At 40.3% G+C, this 26,261-nt stretch overlaps 1 protein-coding gene across 1 annotated transcript in view; it reads right to left on the bottom strand.

Moving 5' to 3' along the window:
- The window catches only part of ALK (ALK receptor tyrosine kinase), a 685,772-nt gene that overhangs the window by 434,264 nt on the left and 225,247 nt on the right, over positions 1–26,261 (bottom strand). The window lies entirely within an intron of this gene.

Below are 26,261 nucleotides of genomic sequence, written 5' to 3'. Positions count from 1 at the left end.
GAAACAAAAGTACTTAGAATGAGCTTATTTCTGCCTCTGTACATCAGTCAAATGAGAAGCAGAGTGCAATGAACACTGTAGCAGCCTGCAGAAGTCCTAGTCCAGACTATAGGCCCACCTCTCCCATTGAAGAGCTCTGGTGACATGATAGGGTTGCTTAACTTCTCCAGGCTTCTCCTAGCTCACCTGAACTGCCCACCTGCAAGGAAAGATGCTCATTTGGCATCTCTTCTAGCATTAGGAAATTTAAGTTAATAAATATATCCTTTCTCAGAAATGTTAAGCATTTCTCAGATACTACTGAACACCCTTTCAGAAAGACGTCAGTGGCCTGGTATAGCCCCTCTTCAGAGATGGGAGAGCCAGGGCTAAGACAGTGCTCGAATAGAACACCCACATATTTGTACAGAGGTTGACCTGGCCTCAGAAAATACTAGCATTTTTTTTAAAGACGTGTAATATGCAAGTACAATGAACACTGTTTTGTTCAGCATGCATATTCATGCTAGTATATTTACTTTCTAGGGTGGATTAAGTGATACAAATTTTCTTAATTATGTGTGATGCATAATATATAATACACATATATAATATTTATTACATACTCATCCCCAGAATAGACAAAGATAAAGAGGCTCATAAACTACACTGAAGCAGGGACCATAAGTTTACTCCCCTGTTTGAGCCAGTTTAAGCCACTGTTCAGCAGCTGTGGTTTTTAAATCTCCTATATTTTATTCCAAATTACAAAGTTTCTGCAAGAAGAAAAAAATCACATTCGGGAGGGGCTCATTATCTCAAGTCACCACATCTTACTGGGCTTTCAGAATCGCCTTTCCTCCACCTCCTCTTGAGTAAGAGACTATGAAGTTAAAGCCCAAGTTTTAATGCCTATCCAGGTGCTCAAGAACTGTGAGTTTCCTCTCCTCCCTCCTCCCCCCGCAAGCACATTCACCGTCAAGCCTGCTGCAGGTAGTTAACAGAAATGATTGGAATCCTCTAGACCCATTCAAACAAAAGAATTAGTGGCTGATAGAGACATTTGCAGTCTCACTAGGAACAATGCTACTTAATGAAATAAGAGTTGCATTGATAGACAGCACTTCATGTCCTGTAGCAAATCCGTGGGTGAGAGTCCTAGGTAGGCAAGTATGTATGACTAACATCATTGCATCCGAGAGGGGGCTCTTCTGCCTTGGGAAAGTGAGCTGAGGAGATGGGAGCAGGTCTCCACTGTGAGTGTCGCTGTGACTTGGCACTGCATGGGACCTGGACTGCTCACAAAAGCTTGCCACACACTTTCTATGAGCAGCCCCTTAAGGAAGGTGAGACATTCTAACTGCTGCGTTATACATGAGGAGACTGAAAGTTCAGAGAGATGAAGCAAATTACCTAGTCTCTCAGGGCTGAGACTAGACCCAAGATATTAAAAAAGCAAACAAACTCCACCAGACTACCAGGTAAACAAATCTCAAAATAAAAACCCATCCATCTTTACATTTACAATACCTGTCCTCAGGGGCCAGGCATTTCTGACAATTCACTCTAACTCAATATTCACTTGGAAAGTGAGTGTGGATGTTAGTTTTTAAAAATTTAATTTATGTATGTGTGTGTGTATGAATGTATTTATGTATCTGTTTTTATTTTGAGGTCCTCATCTTCATTAAAAAATTTAATATAAGCAATTTAATCAGTCTCTTAGAGATGCTCTTCCTCCCTCCTTTCTCTTCCTAGCTGTGCTCTTTATACTCTTTTCCACCTCTCACTTTGCCTCATCTCTTCTCTCCTATTCTGTGCTGTCTCCCTTTTCCTTACCGTAATATGGCCCCTTCTTACATTTCCTCATTTTATGTATTATTAGCTAGAACATATCTTTTGAAAAGATTAACACTCCCATCCCAGGACATCATAAAATAAACAGTCCTTTAACATATACAATTTTGGAAGGAAGCCTTGATCTTAGCAAGCGAGTCCCTGATGTGTCATGGAAAATGGAGACATTGAGAGTCTGCCCAGGATGGTCCCTCTGGGACCCAGGGCTTTGCATCCACAGATCCTAGACGTGCTTGCTGACTGCTTGTGTGATTAAACTCTGGTCTGGGAGATGCTGTATCAGCTGAATAAGGATGGTACATGGACTGACTGTGAACACAGACAAGAACATTCTAAAGCCTGAGTCATCTGTGCCCAATTTGTTCAGAGGAGTCGGGAACAGATAGCCCAAGGAGAGTGGCCAAGGCAGGCTCAGCTGCTCCCTCCAGAGGCACTCTCATCTGGAAGTCACCTGTGGAGGCAGGGCTACCTCCTGGTTGCCAGCCACCCAGCTCTGTCAACCTCAGACCAACGCTTAATGCTGTCCCTTCTTTCCTTTCCAAGAGATGGGGTGTGATGAGGAAGGAAAGAAGGAAAGATACACAGGAGGAAGTGAGGGCGAAAGGGAGATGAAGGAAACCAGGAGAAGACTGGGAAGAAAAAAAAGAGGAGAAATAGAGAGGGCCAAGTGAGAGGGGAGAAGGAGGGCATGAAAGGGTGGTAAGAAGGGTGCGTAGAGGAAGCAGGTAGGAAGCCAGGGAAGGCTGGAACTTTCCTTCTAGTCAAGAGTGTATACGACTGTACCAAAGAGCACTAATTTCTTCCCTTTGGAATCTTCTCCATTTCCATTATTTTCTATATTTCATGCCTCTATCTGAATGTGATTACACAGCCCCAGCCCCACCCGTCCCCCACGCCCACCTTGAAGTACTGCTTTAGCCATAAAGGCACAGAAGAATTAGACTACACGTTGCCCTGATGGAAACTGTGGTGCTCGCCCTACTTCTCATTTGGTTGACTTCTCCCATGAAGCCCTTATGTTGGGCATCTTTCTGTGCAGTCAAAAGCACTTACTGACCCTCTGCTCCTCTCTGGCTCCTGGCAACATAGTGTTGGAAAGAGAGGAAAGAGACAAACATTTATTGAGTATTAAGCACTGTTCTAGGGATTTTATATACATTGACTCATTTAAATCTCATCAGAACTCTACAAAAAGGTATTATTATTATTCCTATTTTATAGATGATAAAGTAATTTTGCATTGATGCTGTGATTTGGGCCATACAAGGACCCACCACATTGTCTGGCTCATTAAATTTTCATTGAATGAATAAATAAATGTTTCCGCTTCTATGATTGAGATAAGAGTAGTTTATGGCAATGTTGTGAGGACACGTAAGTGTGAAATCCCCTTAAACTCTAACAAGAGAAAGAATAATGATTGTTTAGGTTTTATATGTGCTGTTCTAAGGCCTTGCTATGTATTAATCATTTAATCCTCACAATAATCCTATAAGGCAGGATTCTTTATATGCACTTTGCAGATGAGAAATAAAGTAATTTTCCCAGGATAATGCAGCTAATAAATATAGAGCCAAGATTTGATCTCAAGCAGTCTGACTCCACGGTCCTCGTAACCACTCTGTACTTCACTTATGTACTTACTTAAAGGCTGGTCTGCGTCATTTAGAATCTACACAGCAGGAAACTGCAACTCAACAGAGGACAATGTAAGAAATACTCTTATTTGCTGAACATATTTAGCAGGTTTCATACTGCGTCATTTATCGATATCTTTTCAGTGCACATGTCATCAAAAACTCAAATATGGCCTGCTTCTCCGCCCTTTGAGGTCTAGAGAAGATGAGTTTAAACTTCCAATTCCATGTCTTTTGGAAGTCCAAAATTCTCAAATTCTCATTAAGATTTCCAAAATTCCTAGGTGGTCATAGCCATTTCTGGCTTCAAACTCGTGGATTGTCTCATTTGTTTCTCAATGTCATGTGTGTTTCATAACAAGTTGGCCCCAAAGTGAAACTTGACCCCTCCCTTGAGTTCCATCAAAAAGGCAATTTGTGTGTTTACAACAAGATTTGGTGGTGGTGGCGAGGGGCAACAATAAATACAGAGAAAGAATTTACATCAGAGGAACGCAAACAACCTCAAAATGAACATTAGGCGTGCTAGTACCTACAGTCTTCAACCACCCCTCCATTAAGAAATTATCAAAGATGACTTCATTCATTGGTCTTCTCTCCCTTCTTTCTTCTTTCAGGAAATATGTCCTCTCCTTATTTTTATTAGAACATATGGACATCATGACTTCAGATCTGCTATCTACCCCTCAAGCCATTCATATGAAGATACTTTTCCAAATAAAGATAGTTTCTTCTCCAGAGGAATTTGTGTGCCAGTTTTTATAATACAGTTTTTAACTCTTGCCATGTGGTTATGACTTATCATTTTGATGAAAGTATAAGCTCCTTGGTACAAGCACCATATCTTACACTGCTAGTATTTCCCACCAGGCCTAGAAGGTACCCAGTAGATACTAGGTGCTTAAGAGCTGTTTGATGATTGACAAGGAACCAGAAATTTGTATATTCGTACATCCACTCTTAGGAAGTTTGTCTATTAGAATAATACTCCCTCCACTGAACACATTCTCAGAACAACACTGACTTTCCATAAACCCATGTTCAACTACCACTATATTTACTTAAAGGGCAATTCATAAATCAGAGCAGACTAAACTGTGGGCCTAACTGCCCCATTGAAACTCATAATATTCATCTTCCTGAGCAACCATAAAACATGATTCCAAAATGACCTAGTGATTATGTCTTGGGACATTGAAAAAAGTTTAAGTAAAAACATCTTGATTACGCTGACAAAATTCTTTCATGAAGCCATGCTCTTATTAATCACTCCAGGTGAGTCAAAGTAAACATAATCAGTCAAAGCTTTAATGGAAGAGACTAAAAGAAAATTCTTGGTCCAAAAATGATTGCTCTCCCTCCCTTTCCCCTTCTCATTGTCCTCCTTCATTCCCTCCCCCATTCTCTCAGCAACTTTTACCCAAGAAAGAGCACAAGCAGTGACGAAAGCTGTGAGATCCTGAAGCAATTTCCCTCTATTGAGTTTAACCTCATGAGGACCATTTCAAGAGGACTGGGTTGTGTTTTGCGTGACTCACAGTTGTGTCACGCATCTAAGGTATATTGAGTATCTTCTCACAACAGGTTTCAATGAATCAGGTATTATCTTGAACTATTTTTCATTCTCTTTTGTTTAATGGTTAAAGGAAAGCATAGGACAAAATCTAACTTTGGACATCAAGGTTTGTGAAAGTTTAGACTTGGTTCCATGTAGTGATGCAGGACAATCATAGCAAATAGATCTAGTCTGTAACCTGATACGTTTCAGGTCAGGATATTTATAATGCTTCTCTCTAATGTTTGCCTATATGTCAAGTAGAGAAATAATGAAATGTTTGGCTCCATGCTGAAAACACCCTGAGAGGGACTTCTGAAAACGTTTCCTTGTTATGTTGAAACAACAAAATAAGAGGGAGAAAAGAGAGGAGAGTAGTATCTTTGGGAACTCCCTTGTTTTCTTGGTTCCTCATTTACTTCTTCCCAGTTAGTACAGCGATTCCAATTCTTCCCCAGGTAAAACCTCCAGAGATGTTTCTCCTACAAACACTGCTTCTATTGCCAACGTCTCTGAGAGCCAGGAGAGACAGCTCAGTGTCAGCCTGTTAAGATCTCACTTCTACAGACAAAGGTAGTAATAATGAGAATGGCATTCCCATCACAGTTCAGAGCCTTGATTTGCAGAAGTCCAGAGAAACTTTTTGTGGGATGATAAAAAATCAAACTTGTAATCCCGTTTCTGTTTCTGAGCTCCATTTCTTAGATAATGGCATTACTAAATATCCAGTTGCCCAAGCTATATAATCAAGTTAATTTTGATTCTCTTTTCTTTGGCTATCAAGATAGACCTCAGATTCACAGCCTTTTTTCTACTCCCAATGCAACTGCCCTGGTTTGTTTCGGAGCTCTCTTGGCAAAACAAGATCTGGCAAAGTTATCCTTTTATTTATAAGCCCATTAATGTCCTCCTATTGTCTGCCTCGTAAAGTCTGGATTCCTTAATGTGAATTTTAAGGTCTTTCTTCACAAGTTGGTTCTAAACCTGTCTTTCCATCCTCATGTCCCACCACAACCCCACCCCACCTTGACACTTGCTGCCACTCATCATCAGCAGCAGCATAATGGCTTCTAACTGTTGAACCTCTATTCTGTGCTCTGCATAGTGCTATGTTCTATATAGACAACCCTTCACCTCATCTTCCCAACAACACTTAGGGCTGATATGATTACTGTTAGAGTTTTACAGATCATTTACAGAGGTTGAGTAACTTGTTTCTATCCTCTGGCTGAATTGTCCTTTCCTTTTCCCATCCTATATAACATTTTTTCCTTTGCTTTAATCCCCTGGTCAATATCACTTCCTCTTTGAAGCTGTCCTCAGCAACCTCTGGCTCTCCCAAACTCTCCTTTTCATCCATCTAATGTTACTCTCAGCTTCCTGTTTTTCCATAGAATGTTGTTTAAACTTGAATACAGCAATGATCACTAGCAGTTTAATGTGTCTGTTACCTACTCTAAACCATGAACTATTCTTTATGTCTTATGCATTTACAACGTCCTTTATCATTTATATCTACCATTGGCCTGACACATAGTAGGTACTAAGTAGTTGATCAGAGGATTGAGTGTTGGGATTCGAGGTGTCGGAGGGCTCCCAGGTATTAGGGGTTAAGAAGGAACTCATGCAGGATAAGGGCATGGTGACAAGGATAAGGGAGGCTCTTGGCTAAGACCATTTTATTCAGAATTAGAGTTGAAGTTCATATGGGACCACATGATATTGTTTGCATCTACAGGGCTTCTTCTGGGACCCAGAATGAGGCTACCTGGGATTGAAAACCAGGTAGACTTGCTAACTTTCAAAGGCTTTTTTCATTAAAGCACACAGATAAGATATACTATAAATTTCACTCACGTAAGAGCTGCCTCCTCTTCTTCCTGAGAAGTAATGAAATAATTAAATAGAACTGACCTCTAACCTGAACCTCCCCGCCCCACATCTCCCTGCTATGATACATCACCGTTTCTCATTCTCTTCTGCTGTCCTGCCACCACGCTGAAGTTCACGCAACAGTGCTCATCTCTAGGCCATTTTCAATTAATTTCCTGAGTAAAATTTCACGAGACACTATCAAACCTTTTGCTAAAATCAAGATATATTACATCTACTCTATTCCCTCAGTCTACTAATCAAAAAAGCAATCAACTTTGTCTGGCATGATTTGTTCTTTTAAAACCCATAATGCTTATTCCTCATAATTCCATTATCCTAGATAGTATTCTTTCCTCTTAATATTTGTTCCACTATTTTAGCAGGGATTGAATTACTAGACGGTCGTTTCTAGGATCCCTTTTTCCCTCGATGCTTTGAAAGTTTGCTACCTAATTTGATACTATCAACAGAATGGTATTTCCTTATTCTGTCGAATCACAGAAGAATAAGAAAGGGGCTTCCAGGAGTCACTTGACCAATGCCTCTGTTTCTTCACAAGGCTCTCATCACCTTCCTGAACCATTTCAGACCACTATCTGTTATTCAATATCTCCCAAACAGGAGAGTCCAGGACCTCTTTTGATAGTTAAATCAATGATTCACAACCTTATGTTCAGGAAGCGCTTCCTAATTTCTCGTCCAGGTCCCTTCTAAAGGAGGATGGTGTGGTAGAGAAGACACAGATCTGAGTTCAAATCCTGAGTGTGCCATTTACTAGCTGTGTGACTTTAAGTCACTTTATTTCTTTATTTTAATGGGAAGTAAATAAGAATTTTTAAATAAAAACATTTAAAAATGTTATATTTCTTTTTCTTTGGTTTTTAATTACAAAAGAAATATGTGAAAAAATTCTAACAATACAGAAGTGTATTCTCCCCTTGGCTCTCCAACCAAAATTCTGCTCTCTAGAAGTAACTGTGATAATGGTTTGATATATATGCTTCCAGGATATTGTCTATACCTAAATAAACATACACAAACCAAAATCAGGCCATAATATGCATACTGTTTTACAAACTACATTTTTCATTTAACTATATATCAATACCTTTCCACGTCAATACATATATCTAACTAAAATTTTTTCATAATAAATATGTATTAACTTTGTAATTAAATTTGTTATGGATAAAGCCTAGTTAATTTGGCCAGTCCCTGGCCAAAAGTTGGAAAAAGTAGTTTCCAATTTTTCTCTAATTTCCAATTTTCTCAATTTCCAATTTTCCCCAAAATTGGACAAAGTAGTTTCCAATTTTTCTCTATTCGAAATAATACTGACAATGAACTATAACAACATTGAAACAATGAATGAAAATCAAGTGAGGGCCAGGGAGAACTGTGAGACCATGAGAATTGCCCACTAAAAGCAGGGTGCTTCTCCCTCTTCCTCTCCCCTCCGACCTCCTCTAACAGAAGAACTTGACGCGACAGGGACCCTGGAGGAGGCCCCATCCTTGGTCACCTTGAACGATGGGGTGGCCGAGAGCAGCACCTTCCACTCAGCCAATGTGAAGTTCACTGTGAAACTTTCTAAACCCTCCTTGGACACTGCAAGCTGGAGCCTGGTTCACGCTGCTACTGATACCCTGAGTGTCCTTGGGCAAGGTCTGTACCTTCCCTGGAGCTCAGCTGCTTTATCACAAAATAGTGATAACTTTTCTGATCATAACTATCACTGCCATTTACTGAGCATTTATTATATGCCAAACATTGTGCCAAAGAGAGCTTTAGTGCGCTATCTTGTTTAACTCTCAGTAAATCCCTTTGAAGTCGATGATATGACTCTCATTTTTAATTGGGCTTATAGGCTTACTATTGAACTGTAACAGTTATTTATATATTCCGGAGACAAGTCCTTTATATGATATGTGATTTGCAAATATTTTCTCCTACTCTGTAGCTTATTATTTCAGTTTTGTAATGGTGTCTTTAAAGCACGAAAGTTTTGAATTTTGCTAAGGTAGAATTTATCAATTTTTCTTTTATTGATTGTGATTTTAGTGTCATATCTAAGAACTATTTTCCCAACCCAAAGTCACAAAGATTGTCTTCTATTTTTTTTTCTCTAGAAACTGTATAGTTTTAGCTCTTACATTTGGGTCTATGCTTCATTTTGTGTTAATTTTGTACATGGTGTGAAGTAAGTGTCTGTTTATCGTTTTGTATATGGATACCCAATTGTCCCAGCATAATTTGTTGAAAAGACTACCTTTCCCCCACTGAACTGTGTAGGGCACCCTTGTCAAAAATCAATTGATCATGAATGTAAGGATTTACTTCTGGACTCTCAATTCTGTTCCATTGATGTGTATGCCTCTCCTTGCCCCAATATCACAGTGTTTTTATTACTTTGGCTTTATAGTAAATTTTGAACTCAGGTAGCATAAATCCTCCAATTTTTTTCATTTTTTCTTCTTTTTTAAAAGTTGCTTTATTTATTCTAGGTCCTTTGCATTTTCATATAACTTTTAGGCTACAAAAAAAAAAAAATCCTGCTGGGATTTTGATAGAAATTGAATTGAATTTACAGATCAATTTGGTGAGAAATACTATCTTACACTATTGAGTTTTCCAATCCATGAAATTGTAATGTCTCTCTTTTTATTTATATTATCCTTAATTTCTTTCAGCAATGCTCTGTAATTTTCAATGTGCAAGGCTTACACTTCTTTTGTTAAATTTATTCCTAAGTATTTTCTTCTTTTTGACGATTTTGTCATTTAAATCGTTTTCTTAATTTCCTTTTGGGAATTGTCTGTTGTTAGAACAAAGAAATATAACTGGTTCTTGTATATTGATTTTGTATCTTGTGATCTTGTTAAATTGATTTATTTGTTCTATTAGTTTTTTTTTTTTGTTAATTCTTTTGAATTTTCTAAATAAAGGATCACATTACCTGCTAATAAAGAAAATTTTACTTTTTCCTTTTCCATCTGTATGGGTTGAATTCCTTCCTTCCTTCCTTTCTTCCTCCCTCCCTCTCTCCCTTCCTTCCTTCCCACATCTTTCTGTCTGTCTTTTCCTTATTGCACTGGTGAGGTTCAAGTGACGAAAGCAGACATCCTTGCCTTGTTCCCCATCTTTCATCAAGTATATTGTTAAGTATGGATTTTTTGTAGATGTTGTTTAGCAGGTTTAGGAAATTCCCTTCTATGCCTAGTTTGCAGAGAGATTTTATCATGAATGGATGTTGGATTTTATCAAATGCTTTTTCCATGTCTACTGAGATGATCATATGGTTTATGTCCTTTATCCTATTAATATGGTGTAGTATATTGATTGCTCTGTGGATCTTAAACCAACCCTGCATTCCTGGATAAGTTCCAGTTGATCACAGTATCATCCTTTTCGTATGTTGCTGGATTTTGTTTGCTAATATTTTGTTAAGGATTTTTGTATCTCTCTTCATGAGAGATGTTGGTAAGTGGTTTTCTTTAATTGTGATGTGTTTTTCTAGCTTTAGTATCAGGAAAAAGTGAGTGGCCTCATAGAATAAGTTGGGGTGTTCATTCCTCTATTTTCTGAAAGAGTATATGAAGAATTAGTATTATTTTTTTCTTCAAATATTTGATAGAATTCACCAGTGAAGATATCTGGGTTTGGGCTTTTCTTTGTAGGTTTTTAATTACTAATTCAAGTTATTTGACCTTGTTATAGGTCTGTTCAAATTTTTCTATTTCCTTTTGAATTAGTTCTGGTAATTGATGTTTTCTAGGAATTTGTCCATTTCATCTAAGTTGTCTAATTTATTGGCAAAAACATATCTATAATATTTTCTTATAATCATTTAATTTCCTTAGGGTCAATAGTGATGTTCCCTTTCTCATTTCTGGTTTTGGTAATTTGTTGTGTCTTCTCTTTCTTTTTTTCCCCTTGGTTAGTCTAGATAAAATTTTGTCAATTTTGTTGATCTTTTCCAAGAACCAACTTTTGGTTTCATTGATTCTCACTATTGTTTTCTATTTTCTATTTCATTGATTTCTGCTCTAATCTTTATTTCTTTTCTTCTGCATGCTTCATGTATTTATTTATTTATTTATTTTTTAGTTTCTTGAACTGGAAGCTTAGGTTACGGATTTGAGACCTTTCTTCTTTTCTAACATAGGCATTAAAACTACACTTTTCTCTCTGTTTTTTTTTTTTAGTTTTATCCCATAAGTTTTGGTATGTTTTATTTAAATTTTTATTTGCCAAACTATTTCCTAATTTCCCTTGTGATTTCTTCTTTTAATCATGAATTATTTATTTAATTTCCTAATATTTGTGGATTTCTCAGATTTCTTTCTGTTGTCAACTTCTAATTTATTCCATTGTGACTGAAGAACATATTTTGTATGGATTCAATATTTAAACTTGTTTTTTTGGCCTAGCATATGGTCTATCCTGAAGAAAGTTCTCCATGCATTTGAAAGGAATATGTATTCTATAGTCCTTGTGTAGAGTGTCCTATATTTGTCAGTTAGATTGAGTTGGTTGATAGTATTGTCCAAGTCTTCTATATCCTCTTCAGTTTAGTTGTTCTATTCATTATTGGGAATGGGTCATTGAAATCTCCAACTATAATTGTTAAATTATTTGTTTTTCCTTTAGTTGTGACTGTTATGCTTCATGTGTTTTGAGGATCTGTTGTTAGATACATATATATCTATATTTGTTATGTCTTCCAGGTGAATTGACTTTTGTATCATTATAAAATGTCATCTTTTCCTTAGCAATGTTTCTTGTCTTAAAGTCTATTTATCTGATGTTAATATAGCTACTCCAGTTCTCTTATGGTTACTGTTTGCATGGTATCTCTTTTTCTATCCTTTTACTTTCAACCTATTGTGTCTTTGAATCTACAATGTACCCCTTGTAGAAAGCATATAGTTGGATCTTGCTTTTTTGTGTAGTCCTACAATCTCTGTCTTTTGATTGAATGTTTGGACTATTTGCATTTACTATAACTAGCAATTTGGTTGGATTTACATTGGTGTTTTTGCTATTTGTTCTTCATATGTCTCATGTCTTTTTGGTTCCTCTACTCTCTCTTGAATGCCAAGTATTTTTCAGTGTACCATTTAGAAACTTCTGTTGATTTTTTTTACATTTTTGGAGTTATTTTCTTAGTGCTTTCCCTATGCTATATGCATCTGAACTTATCACAGTCTACTTCAGGTTAATACTAACCTAATTCCAGCAAAATATAGAAACTTTGCTCCAATATAGTCCATCTCATTTCCTACCCTTTGTGCTATATATATTGCTGTATATATTACATCTATGTATGTGTTAACCCAGAAATATAGTTTTCTTTGTGCATTTATATAATCGTATGTCTTTCAAAGAAGAAAAGAAATGAGAGAAAACATTTATTGAGTCTTTTATATTAATCAGCATATTTACTATTTATGATGTTCTTCATTTCTGCCTGTGGATTCATGTTATTTACTGGTATGATTTCATTTTAGCCTGAAGGATTTACTTTAATATTTACTGTAAGGCAGTTCTGCTAGTAACTTTGGACTTCAATTTTCTCCCCTGAAGATTGTTGTTAGTTCTTCTGTTGTTGCTGTTTTGTTTTCTTTTCTTTCTTAAGTTAGTTTGTTTCTTTGTTTAAAAACTTGGCCAAGCTATATCTGTGAAATCTGTCTTCCCTGCAGTGTGTGGCTGCTAATATCTCTGCATTTCTTCTTCTTTTTTTTAATGTTCTGGTTTTTATTTTTAAGCCTGGCTTCCTATGGGTCATCGTGTGTAGCTTAGAGGTCTGCAAATGTTTGGATAAAGGATGTGCTCAAACACCTTGAGCCAATAAGATTTCTGTCTTTTGCCAATAGATCTGTGTGTGTATAAGGGAGTGCATTCAATGCTTAGGATGCTGATTTCTTTTGTTTCTCCTCTGCATAAACACACAGTCTTAGAGTTGGCTAGAAAGTTGTGGCTAGCTTGGATCATTTTCCATCCCCATTGGCAATATACACAATCTCAACCATGAATATGCCTGCCCCAACCACGACAGAGCTTCAGGCCGGCTGAGTCATAGATTATCACTTTCACCTACAACACTGCTGGGCATGTATTTTGTGCCCTCCTCCAAATCAAGGGAGTCCCTTTTGATTGCAGCATAGAAGCTGTTGATCTTCATGGTGTACCCTACTTTGGCAGGACCTCTGTGCAAGTTGAGTGAGGTCAATAGGAGAAGCACCAGGTCAGAATGGCACAGAATCCCACAGTTCTTACCTGGGTCTTATCTGCAACCACACCCTGCAGGGAAGACAGAAGTTCAGCAGTTTCTTAAGTACAAATGCTTCTCAGATTGTTGTATTTATTTGGTCAATTTTCAGACCCTCAAATGGTTGTTTTGTCCATTTTGTCCACCTCTTCAGTTGCTTCTGTGGGAGAGAATTTGCCAGTCTCTTCACTTGGCCATAGCTGGAAGCCCTGCTTCACCTTACTTCTTTGAATCTCATTTTATTAGTCTGAAACGTGGGTATTCATGTGTCTGAAACGTGGGTATTCATGTGTCTGAAACTATTTTAGGGGTTTATCATGAGAATCATATAAGGCAATGTATGATAAGTGTTTAGCACAAAGTAAGCCCTTGATAAACACCGACAGGGTCGTTGTACGCAGTTGGGTAATTTGTAACCTGCACAAATGTGTTGAGTGAGGGAGCGAGTGGAGCTGAGATTCAGCTCATGCTCTGCTTGTCAAGTTATGAGTTCTAGCACTGGCTGCATCCACTCAGAGGAGGCATCTTTTCCTAATTCCTTCACCTGGAGGAGGCAAGTTTATTCTAATTCACACAGAAGTGCCATGTAGCCTAGCTGGTCCCTGAACATTGGCTCCTGTTGCCTTCCCTCCCCTCATTCCTAGCCCTTCTTGGTGCAGGCTAAGTCCTTTATCTGGAGTTGGCCTAACATGCTCACACAAAAGCTCCTTATCGATCTCATGGTCTTTGGTTGTTTCTCTTCTATTTTTGCTTTATTTTTTCTTTCCCTTTTCCAGGATAAATGGGCTCAATGACTACTCATGCATTTATGGAACCATGAATTTAAAAAAAGTTCTGGGCTGCTGCTGCTGGTGAGGGTGTTGGGAAGAGGATTGCTAATTAGATTTCTTGCAGAAACTCAATTGATAAATCCCTCTGAAAGACGTAGGACTCCGTCAGGATCCTTCTTTCACTCCATCTAGGCACCTGGTTCTCTTCTGAAGGACAATATTTTCCATCTTGCCTTTGACTCCAGGAATAAAGAAGCCAATTGTCTCAGCTATTTTTCTATTACATGAAGGTTTTATTTTAATTATTTCCTTATGGAGCAGAGGACTTCTAGAATTTGCCTAACTCTCTTGTTTCTTTAGCAAGCAATGTTTCTCAAATTTATCCTTATATATGTGGCCACCAGGTCTGAATTGGTCTTATTTGTAGGGGAAGCCCACTTCCAGTCTGTGTGCTGGCTGACTCTACTGATCCTGCCTGTTCTGTTTCCAGAGGTGTAGATGGGAAGGATGAATTTGGCTTTTGAGGAGAAAGAGAGGGTGAGGAGGGAAGAGGAACAGAGGACAGGAAGAGAAGGGAGAAGGAAAAGTAAGAGCCAAAAAAAAAAAAAAAAAAATAGGAGAATGGAATGAAGCACTCATGTGAGGACTGGACAATTGTTGGTGATCTCTGGAGGGTTTCCAAGCTGAAGGAATTAAGACTCTGACCTTCTCCAAAATGCTCATTTTGAAAGCATTATTTTGATTGCTCTTTTTAGAAAAAATATTCTCAGTGCTCTTTATCTGACTTATAGTTAGAGGCTCCAAATGGGGTATAATCTGAGTTAAGAGCTTGGACATGGGAGGGATAACAGCAACTGCACTGAGCTCTCCTGCATGCAGCTCCCTGAGTACACACCACTATGAAATGGATACCTTTTGAGTATAAACACATCATGTTAATAAAGGAAGAAAAAGAATTCTTAGGAGAGGGGTAGTATATTATCTAAGGAGTGATGCTTTAATAATACTTTATATTTGTGCAGCCCACGCAATATCAGAGATGAGGGTATTAAACAGGAGTATCATATGCTGTTGTTGCAGAAGTGAATTTAATGTCTATCTACTTTCCAATGAGAAGATCATTCTCATTTTAAGTACCTTGCAATAATTTCTTATTTCCAAAAAAATATTTTAAATATCTCTTCCACTGCTTCCAGGTGTAAAGAATGCTGATCACATCAGAGAGAAGAGAGTTGCCAAAGAGAACCCAACTGCAGGTCAGGGCACTCCAGGAACACAGGCAACCGCCACACCATGCATGCAACCAGTTTCAATAACAAGTGAATCCTACGTGCAGCATAATAACAGCCTCTGTAAAAATCAGCTAAGAAAGACCTGATACCCAAAAAACGTTTTGATCGAGCATGACTAGCAATCAGTACTAAGAATCCCAGTGCAAGAAGTGGAAAGAATCAAAATAGATCATAATGTTTTAGATAAGAATGACCTAGATTCTCACCACAGCCACCCAGGTTAAAGGTTCTTACCAATACTTTAATGGGGAGAACTAGACACTGAGATTTGAACCCTCGTGTATTCTTCAGAGCCTACTGCAATTCCATTTGTACATGTGCATGATTACCATCGCAGGTGGGCTCAGTCATTCTCAGCAAATTCCTTTGTCACATCCAAAAAGTCCTAAGTTTAAAAACACCCTTAGATATATTATACATGGATATCTGGGCCAAATAAGCCTCTTCCCTTTTATGATCAAGACTCTTAAATCAAGAAAGAGCAGAACCCCTTGCTTTAGGATGCTGTGGCTGAGATGACTGCTGTCAGGCAAGGCTACACATTACTATGCCATTTTCCTGTTTACAGAGTGGTCTGTTGTGCATTATTTCTATTGATTTTTATAACAAGTCAGGAAAGAGAGCCTCTAGAGGTAAAACAACCCACAGATCTCTCTCTAACTTACATTGAACCGGTCTTTTTCCATCTTGAATGGGTAAAGATTATCTTTCCACTCTAAGTAGAATTACACTATAGTTATCCCCATTCAGAGCATTCTATTTTATTCCTCTTTGCAAGGTCCTGGCTTTCCTTCAATTCTCTTCAAGCATAAATTCAGAGCGGTTCATGTCTTTTCTTAAACAGAGCCCATATTTCTTTAAGATGTGTCTTATCTGAACCATTCGATATATGGAAATCAGTGAGGCTAAAACTCCATATAACACTAATAAAAGATTCTTAATAATAGGAAGTAGGAAGTCAGAAAGACAGCCTCACATACTCTAAGAGATCATCTAGTCCTACCCATTCAGTTTACCATTGAAAGACTGAGGCCTGAGGTCACATGTCAGCCTTCAGCCAACCCCCAACTCCTGACTCTCAGCACAGTGTCCCTTCCATTTCTAAAAGGGCAGTGCTGGTTGCTGATTCCACCTTCTCACACTGATTGCATCACTGTGTAGCCTGGATGGCAAGCTTCATGCCGTAGCTGCCTTACTCAGTACCCCTCACCCTAGCCATCTGCGAAGAAGACACAGGTGAGAGTGAGCTTTCCAAGACCCTTCTGAAGACACTGCCCTTATCAGATACCACAGTGGATAGAATTTGGTTATGTCATAGAACAGAATGAGTCTCCCTAGCATCATGGGTATGTGGACAATGCCCTGAACTTCTGAATGCACTGCCAGACATTTAATGAGGGTGAGTCTTATGTAGGAGTAGGCCTGGGAAACGCTGTGTTTTAGGAAGATCTCAAAATAGCAGAAAGAACATGAGATTCAGTGTTTAAAAACTGGAATTCACGGGCTGGCTCGGTGGCGCAGCAGTTAAGTTTGTGCGCTCTGCTTCTGCTGCCCGGGGTTTGCTGGTTCGGATCCAGGGTGCGCACTGACACACCGCTTGTCAAGCCATGCTGTGGCGGCGTCCCATATAAAGTAGAGGAAGATGGGCACGGATGTTAGCCCAGGGCCAGTCTTCCTCAGCAAAAAAGAGGCGGATTGGCATCGGGTGTTAGCTCAGGGCTGGTCTTCCTCACACACACACATGCACAAAACTGGAATTCAAAGTCAGGCTCTGCCACATATCGGCTTTGTAGACTTGAGCAAACTTACTTCATCTCTCTAAGCTTCCAACTGTGGGTCAAGGAATACCCTGAATGTCTATTTTATACTGGGCTTTGGGCCAGGCTCTTGGGACACCGCAATGAACGAGGAAAACCTGGTTTCCTCTCTCTGAAGCTTACTATTTAGCTTCAGTTTAACAAGCTATACATTGGGGACACCAGTAATACCCATCTCCCTGTGTTGTGAGACTCAAATGTGATCATGGATGGAAAAGCACTTTGCAGACTGTAGCTCTTGCCAGTCTTATTGGGGACAGAGCCGGGGCTAGGCCCTGAGCCCGTGGCAGCCGGCTGCAGGCCCTCTGTGTGTGGTTTCACTGCCTCCAGCCACCTCACACAGGAGCTTTGCAGAAACTGTCCCGGGCAGCATCACAGCTCCCTTCCTCGGGAGAGGTAGGCTCACCCCAGCTCCACTATTTCAGGCTCCTGCCGGGGGTGCCTTCAGTCCTTCTTACCGACAAGAGCCAGACTCCCGGAGACAGCTGCGTACTTCCAGCTTAGTTCCTGCTGCTGCTATTTCTGTTCCATTTCTGGTCCAGAGACGTCTGTTCTGTCCCCAGTGGAGGGGGCAGTTTACAGACTGCACTCCCAGCAATGACTCACTGAGCACCTTCCACAGTAACTACAAAGAAGTGTGTCTCTGAGGCCCAGTCAGTCCTCCGAGCCCTGCCCTCTTCAGAATGGTACCCTAAGATCACATCACTTTTCCTCCAAGCTTGGCCAAGACCAGCTGTATTAGTTTCCTATTCCTGCTGTAGCAAATTACCAGAAACTTAGCGGCTTAAAACAACACACATTTATTATCTCACAGTTCTGGAGGTCAGAATTCTAAAATGGATTGGCAGGGCTGTGTTCCTTCTGGATAAGATTTTAGGGAGAATCTATTTTCTAGCCTTTTCCATTTTCTAGAAGCTGCCTGCGTTGCCTTCTCTCACAGCCTTTTCCTCTGCCTTCAATGCCAGCAGCTGCTGTGTTGCCACTTTACATGGAACTATGTCTCCTTGATTTTAGATCCCTTTGACTTAGATTTTAATTTGCAGTGCCTTGCATTCAGTAGGGGCTTACCAATTGTTGGCTTAATGAAGGAATATACGATTCAAAGAATGAATAAAATTAAAAAATTGATACAAACTAGCACATAATTAAATGATCTTCAAATCTCTCTCTCTCTCTCTGACCTCTGTTTCCATTGTCACATCTTCTCTGACTCTGGCTCTCCTGTCTCCCTTTTTCATTTATTTGGACTCCTGTGATTCCATTGGGCCCACCCAGACAATCCAGGATAATCTCATCCGCAAAGTCCCTTTTGCCATGGAAGGCAACTTATTCACAGGTCCCTGGGATTCGAACTTCTTTGGGCAGCACTGTTTTGTTTGCCACCCTAGCTCACAGCACTATGCTGCTAACTCTCCTCAGGCTCTCTAGCCTCAAGGACCCAATCTGACAAATTCCTCTATGCTAAGGGGCTAACTGGGGCAGGAGATCCTCTTTCTTCTCTCCAGGCACACAGGTTTCTAGAGGCACTCCTCACATCTTGACACTGTGGTCCAAAGAGTAACCTGAGCCATGGGGCTGTCAGGCTTCCAGAAGCCATGGCCAAGCCTTGGAGGATGGGTATCTCTCTTGAAGCTGGTAGGAATTTCTACAGCTCACAGATTTTGCGCCTGGTACATGGCCATCCTTTGCAATGGATATGCCTAACCTCAATCTTATATCAGAGCAGGAAATAGCCTTAGTGACAATCTAGTCTCAGAACTTTACCTACAGATGAGGAACCCGAGGCCCAGAGAGGTAAGTGACATGCTTTATGGAGAGCTGGGATGAGAACTCAGGCCCCTACTCCCTCCAACTCTTGTCCTTCTTTCCTTTTTCCATGTACCTACCTCCCCATCACCCCGGGGACAGGGTTGTTAGGATCAACTAAGGAGGGGCGTAGTGTTCACAAAACGACCATAATCCATCCCCTCCCACTGAAGGCTTTCCTTCAAAGGCAGAGAAGGCAACACCCTGGGAGAGGCCCATCATGATGGGGAAGTGGAGAATACTTCACTAGACACCCCACTTCTGAGGCAAACATGCGAGCTCCTTGAGTCCCTCTCTGGAACTCAAATTCCAGTTGCCAGCTTGGTACCAGAATCTCATTAGGATAAACAAATCACAAGTCACAGCTTGTTGAAGGGATTGCTCAAGGGTCAAGCTCTAAGGCCCGGTTACCGCATTGCTTGGGAGATGAAGGACACATTTCTGCAAACAGAACCAAAAAACTAATGTGGCCTCTCATGGTGAGTTCCAGAAGAGGAGCCGGGATAAAAGGCTACAAATCCCCTCAGTGACAGTATGATGAGAAGTCACGCTCAAATGAAATGCATGACCACCTGGAACCCTTCTGATATGTCTGAAGGGGCAAAGATTGAACTGAAATAGGACTTGTTTATGTCACTCCTGCTTACATGCTGCACTTGGTCCCTGGGTACATTCCTGAGCCTGCTGCACATTTGGTTCCTACAATTGCCCTTTCCCACCCTTCAAGGATAAGCGGAGCAGAAAGAGGATGGGGGGTGGGCACTCTGGATTTGTGAGCCGATGTGAATTGTTGGTGCCCTGTGCCCTACCCAGGCAGGCAGGAAAGCAACCTGCTTGTCTGTCTGCTTATCTATCTCATCCCAGCCAGTAGGGCTGGCTTTTTTGGTTGTTGTTGTGGCAGAAAAGAGTTAACATGTTTTTCTACCCAAAAAAGTCTAAAATAATGTAAAAGAATATAGCCTCAAATGGGAATTTTTGATCCCTTTGTATTAAAAAATAATAACCTGCTTTATCTTATTATAAAAGTAATGCATGTTCATGGACTCAGATTTGCAAATACCAAAAGCACATAGAAGAAAATAAAAATCACTGGTGATTCAGTCATCTAGAAATGACTTCTAACACTATGTTGGTGTATTTCCTTATAGACTTTTTTCCATAGATATATATGGTTTTCTCTTTTACAAAACAAGTTATATTATACACATGCTTTAACCTATTTTTTAAATCTAATAATAAGCCTTGAATACATTCTCACATTGTTAAATATTTTTACATAGCATAAATGTAATGGCTGCATAATATTTTAGGTATACTATATTTTATTTAACTAATTCTCTATTGTTTGAGCATTTAAATTGTTTCTAGTTTTTCACCATCATAAACAACACCATCAAGAAATTTTTTTAGATAAGCCAGTAGGAAATACTCGGTTGCAACCCGGTACCTTAGGTCTATCAGTTGAAATGGAAACAAGAATGTCTAGAGAAAGGTATCTTTTGATTCTTGAGGGTGAGTTAGTATTGTTAGCAGCACTCAGCTCAGAAGTGATTTCTTTCCTCTCCAACCATGTAGATTCTGAGAAAAAAGATTAAATGGTCTTTGAAACTTAAGAGTCAGAGATTATGCAAGGGCTAGATCTGTCCGTGAGGGCTTCTTGGTGGAGGAGTGCCCAGCTAGCACAGCTGAGCTGATGGGAAGTGAGTATGCAGGGAGAAACCCAACCAGGAGGCTCCTTAATGGACTGGAAAAGGAACAGAGACATCGGTGACCCTGGGGCCAGGGTGAGATACCTTAGCGAACCCAGAAGTCAAATCCCATTTACAGAGGACAGACGTCCTGCTGTGGTCTCCAAAGTGTGTCCACGATAATGTTTATTTTTATCTAAAAAAGTAAGAAAGAAATTAAGCTTTACTAATAATATTATACAGTTAGGAAGAAATACATGCATATAATTGATGAATATATACATGGTAGGAGTGCATGTTAAGAAATATTTTACTGATGGGGCACACAATAAAACAAAGTTTAGAGACCACTGCCTTAAAACAGAAACTTCATAGTAGACAAAGTGAACAACAGAGGAAGGGAGCTTCCGGGGGCTGGAGCCCATGAACACTTGGCATGGATAGTCCCAGTTTGGATCATCCTGCTTGAAATAAGAGAAAAGAAAGGAACATTGTTCTGTCCCAGAGTAGGTATGTGTGTATGTATATATGTGTGTTGAGTCTGTGTGTATGTGAGTGTGTATATATCTCTGTCATTCCAATTACACTTCTCTTCTATTCCAGTTTGCCTCTCTCTCCTGACTACTCTTCCTGCTTCCACATCCTTCCAAAACCAGAGGTCTTTGCTAACGGCTGCTTATACAGACAAAGTGAGGTGAGCAATTATTGACTCTCTCATTAACCAGGTTACCTTAAAGGTGACCACTAAACCCTGAGCGCTGTAACCGCCTGACTTTAAGCCAGCACTAGCACAGTGCACCTCTGCAACAGTGCGGAGCAGTGACAAGAGGGGTGCTTCCAGGGCAAAGCTCGAGATCATGCTCTCAGTGACTCCACCTCCATCTCACTGACAGCGTGTCCTTGTGCCATCTCCTCCCTTCCTCATCTATGGAACTTGCTCTCCAGAAAGATCTGTGAACCCACTCACATGTAGGTGTGTCAATGACTGTAGAGGCTAATTTATGAGGTCCCAGTCAATGAGCCAATAAAGCCTTAGGGCAGAAATGGGTGGCTAATGATAAGTTTCTGGATGAATGAGGAAGTGCTGGGCAGACCTTCATCGCACCAGTTGCCTATCAACACCCCAAAGGGTCAAGAGTCAGAGCATGAGACTTAGAGCCAACTCAGTCAGCCAGCTGCGGCCTCCAGTGACTGCGAGTGCAAAGGGAACTGTATTGTGAGAGAGATTTCCCATCAAGCCTGCACCTACAGCTCAAAAGGTGGCCCAGTTTCCAGTTGCCCCTGGGATGGAGTCCACTTGAGAGGTGTTCAAGGACTCTTTTAAGAATATTGCAAACCTTTGGAGCAGGGGAAGGAATTGAAGGAATAATGAGAAATTCTGATATTAATCTCAGCTCCTCTGAACCTGCCTAATCTAACTTCTTGAAAGGTCTAAGATCCACAGGCCATCAGTGCAGGGAGAGACACACAGGATCCACATGCCAACCTTCATGCAAGGAGAGAAAAATCAATGTGTAGTGGGTTGAATAGTGGTCACCAAAAGATATGTCCAAGTCCTAATCCCTCGTAGCTGTGCAGGTGACCTTATTTGGAAACAGGGTTTTGCAGATATAATCAAGGATCTTGAGATGAGATGAGGCTACATTTAAGGTGGGACCTAAATAGAGTGACATGTGTCCCTATAAGAGACAAATTTGAGATACAGAGTCATAGAGAAGAATGCCATGTCAAGATGGAGGCAGAGATTGGAGTGATGCATTTATAAACCAAGGAACACCACAGATGACCAGCAATCACCAGAAGCTAGGAAAGAGGCATGGAGAGCACACTCCTGCAAAAGCCGTCAGAAGGTACCAACACTTCCCTTGATTTTAGACTGCTGGCTTCCAGAACTGGGAGAGAATACATTTCTGTTGTTTTAAGTGACCCAGTATGTGTTAATTTTCTCTACAACTACAAGAAACTAACACACAAAGGTACAACAGGAGTGGACCAAAAGGCTGAATGACTCCATTCTGGCATTGCAGTACCCTAGTCATCCACGGCAGCATCGTTAGTTGTTCCAGAGCTCTAGGACAGTGCTTCTCAATCTTTTGAAAACTAAGTCATCTTGATAAACAGAAGAATCTCAGTGGCAGAGTTCCATCCAGGCCCTCCACCAAAAACAAAAAAAGCAAAAACTTGAAAACCAGTGCCCTGGAAGAAAGTTGAGTTGATACAGGAAGTATGTCAGCCCTCCCAGCTGAGTCTACCCCCGTTCTTCCTGTGTATGCACATGAGTGAGGGGTTGGGGAGGGGCTGCCAATCTGTTTTCCATTTTAAAACTAGGGTTCATGCTAGAGATCAAAATCTGGTCTTGCTGGAGAAGAAAAATAAGAAAAATATGTTCCCTTGACTACATTCCGAAACATCATAAGTAGTAGACATCAAACATGCCCCTGGCACTTCTTAAAAAGTCAGAATGCCTCAACCTGATTATTCCTCAAGATTTTATTAATTTATAAAATTGTGTTCCATCATGATCATCACTTTTTATTATCTTGCTGCTCTGAATTGTATCTCCCTTATTATTCTCAGCTACAGGGGCCATAAATTAAAATTATTCAGAATTTATACTCTTACAGTTCATTTTCTATGATTGGTATTATCTCACTGCCTTTTTCTGGCCCTTCTATATCCCCTGGCAAGAAATATTGCAGTAGAGTCTAAATACCATCCAACCAATAAATGTTGAGTTTAAAAAAAAAACTCTAGTGACTACACTAGCCTAAAGGGCACCCATCACTCCTTCTATCTCCACCACCAGCATCTCTTCTGCCAACATGACAGAGGAAGTGAGATTCTAAAGATTTTGGAGTTAGGCCTGGGATGTAGGTCCTTGCTTTGCTACTCTGCAGATTGGGCACATCTTTTTTCTCTCCCTTCACCTTCACCTCTTTCCCTGAAGGTCAGCGGACATTAAGATACATCAGCCTGCTTCATGAGGAGCAACTCTACTTCAGGGAGCAGGTAGTAATGTGATCAGTTGACTCAAGAAGCAATGACTGGCCCATTATTGGAAGTTCTGAACACCTCTCAGTAACATTCCAGAAGTGTCCTTACAAAGGCTGGGAGGCCAATCCCTTGTTTCTAAGACTGATCAAGGTTGTGTGAGTATAGATCCCTCCATCAGTCCCCAGGAAAAATGAACACAAGTTTCCAACAGTGGTGAGATGCCCCTGAGTTATGTGTGGATGTGTCTGTTCACTAAAGAACTTGATAAAGTGGACAGGCGTATCCACAGGGGCTTCTGCCATGGTTGTTCACATCACCGTCCTTAGTATTGTGACACACTACCACGTTGGAAAGAGCAACAATTTTTCAGAGAGATGGAAGTTGACAACACTTACTAAAAAATGGATATTCCAATCCTGACTGATTCATCTAATGGAAAAAGGTTCACATTCAGTGCATGTCCTGGCCCTGGGGACCTAGCTTTTTAAAAACATAAAGGCATCGATACATTTCCACACTCAGGAACACTGAGACGTGAGCATTTATTTCTTCCTCTCCTCCTCTCCTTCTTCCTTTTTTTCCTCACAGTTCTCAGTGTGACGTGCAGATGCCAGAGATCACAAGACAGAGGATGGAGGAGGTGAAACAGGTCAGAGAGTGGCAACGCACAATCTATTGGCACTGTTTTAAAAAATGTTTAAAAATTTAAAAAGCACTGATTTTAAAAGTTATAAAGTCTGACTCCACAAAGTCTGTGGACAATTGCCTCTTGTCCCTCTCTCCTGATCTCACTGAACTGCGATCATAATTCAATAGCTATGAAATAAAAAAAATCTACAATGACCAAAAATGCATGGACTGCCAGGACTGTTTCTAGAGGTTGAGAATTGGGATGCAGAGATATCCCTGGGGGTCGTTGAATGGGAGTAAGTCTGAAAAGGGGTCCACATTAATAGTATAACAAACCTAACCATGCTTCAGAATCACCTGAGAAACTTATAAAAACATACAATAAAATAGAGTCCCATGGAAACTGAAGCTGCAATGAGATACTGTATTTCATCCACCAGATGGACAAAAATGAGAAAGTCTGAAGACCAGGTACTAGTGAGGGTGGATGTACAGTCCTGGGGAGGAATACTAATACATCACTAGAGGGAGTATACCTTGGTGCCACCACTTCAGAAAATAGATTGGCATTACCTATTGAAATGGAAACTGCACCCCAGGACCCAGCAATTCCACTCCCAGTTCTCTGCTCTAGGGAAACTCGTGGACGTGCACACACATCAAGAGGCATGTACAGAAATGCTTACAGTAGTGTTGTTGGGAATAGCAAAAACCTGGAAACAACCCAAATGTCCAATGACAGTAGAAGAGATAAATTGTGGTATTTTAATGCAGTGGATTCAAAACCAAATGAACCACAGCTACATGCATCAAAATGGACAAATCACAACATGACAGTATTATTCTATTTATATAAAGGTTGCAAACATAATCAACGTGTTGTTTGGGGCTACATGCATAAATGGTAAGGCCATAAAGAAAAGCAAATGACTGATTAACACAAAATGCAGGACAGTGGTTATCTCTGAGGGGCGGGAAAGACTTTGATCTAGGTGGAGGACAGAAGAAGTTGTAAAGGGACTGACAATAGTCAAATTCTTTTACTTGGTGGTGAGAACACGTGTTGATTTTATTGTAATCTTTAATCCATGTATATATGTTATGTCTACTTTCTTGCACATGCTAGATTTTATAATAAAATTTAAAAATGTACAGATTTCTAGGCTCCATCTCAGATCTATTAAATCAAGATCTCAGGCTCTGGGGCCTAGGCAGTATTTTTTATAAGTTCTTCAGAAGATTTGGATGCACTATCGGGTTAAGAACCACTTACCTACACACACACACCACAAGACACACCACAAGACACATCAGTAACCAGGTGAAAGCAGCTTAAAATATAAATTAAGGTCAAGCAATTTCAAGACAGTCATAAAAACAGAAAAGGTCAGCCTGGGAGAGTTGTAGAAGGGAAAGGTGTCTCACAGTTCAGGCTTCAAGGCTGACGTAGAAGCCTGAGAGCATGAGTTATTTTTGTGCCACCTCCAACCTCCCCCGTGACCTTACCTGAGTCCCGTCCCTGGTAGATTCCCAATAGTATGAGCCTGAGATAATCGCCCCCAAGAACTGAGTCCAGGGCAGGCTCTCATCATAGCTTTTGCTACAAAGACAGAAACACGATGTGGTAGACAGTGTTCCTATCTAGGACTCATCACAGCAGACATCTAGACCTGGACCCACATGTACAAGCTGTGTGATCTTTAGCAAGTCACTTCCCCTCTCTGAGCCCTAGCTTTCTCATCTGCCCTGCCTCCTTCACAAAACCGGATTCCAATGAGACAGTGTAGGTGGAAGGGCTTTGTAAACTGAAAGTACTGCTTCGAATGTCCAATAAGTCCATTACCAAGTCAGTTATTATTTCTTCCTAAAAGCCAGAAACATAGGCTGTCAATTCTGGGTCAGCAGAGTTTTCTGGGTCCAAGGAACTGGGAGCTCCAAGATTTACCTTAGAGAGACCCGGAGGCAGGACAGAGCTTAGTGCCTCCGCATCTCTCTCTTGAAAACTCAGCAAATATTTAACAAGCATCCACAGCTTATCCAGAACCCACCTTTTCCAGTCCTTGATAATTCAGAAGATGTTCGTAAATAGC

Source organism: Ceratotherium simum, chromosome 11 (assembly GCF_057802395.1).
Source record: "Ceratotherium simum simum isolate JZ-2026a chromosome 11, ASM5780239v1, whole genome shotgun sequence".
NCBI lineage: Eukaryota > Metazoa > Chordata > Mammalia > Perissodactyla > Rhinocerotidae > Ceratotherium > Ceratotherium simum.
Note: the sequence above shows the minus strand (reverse complement) of the source record. Positions and strands in the feature narration are given on the sequence as shown.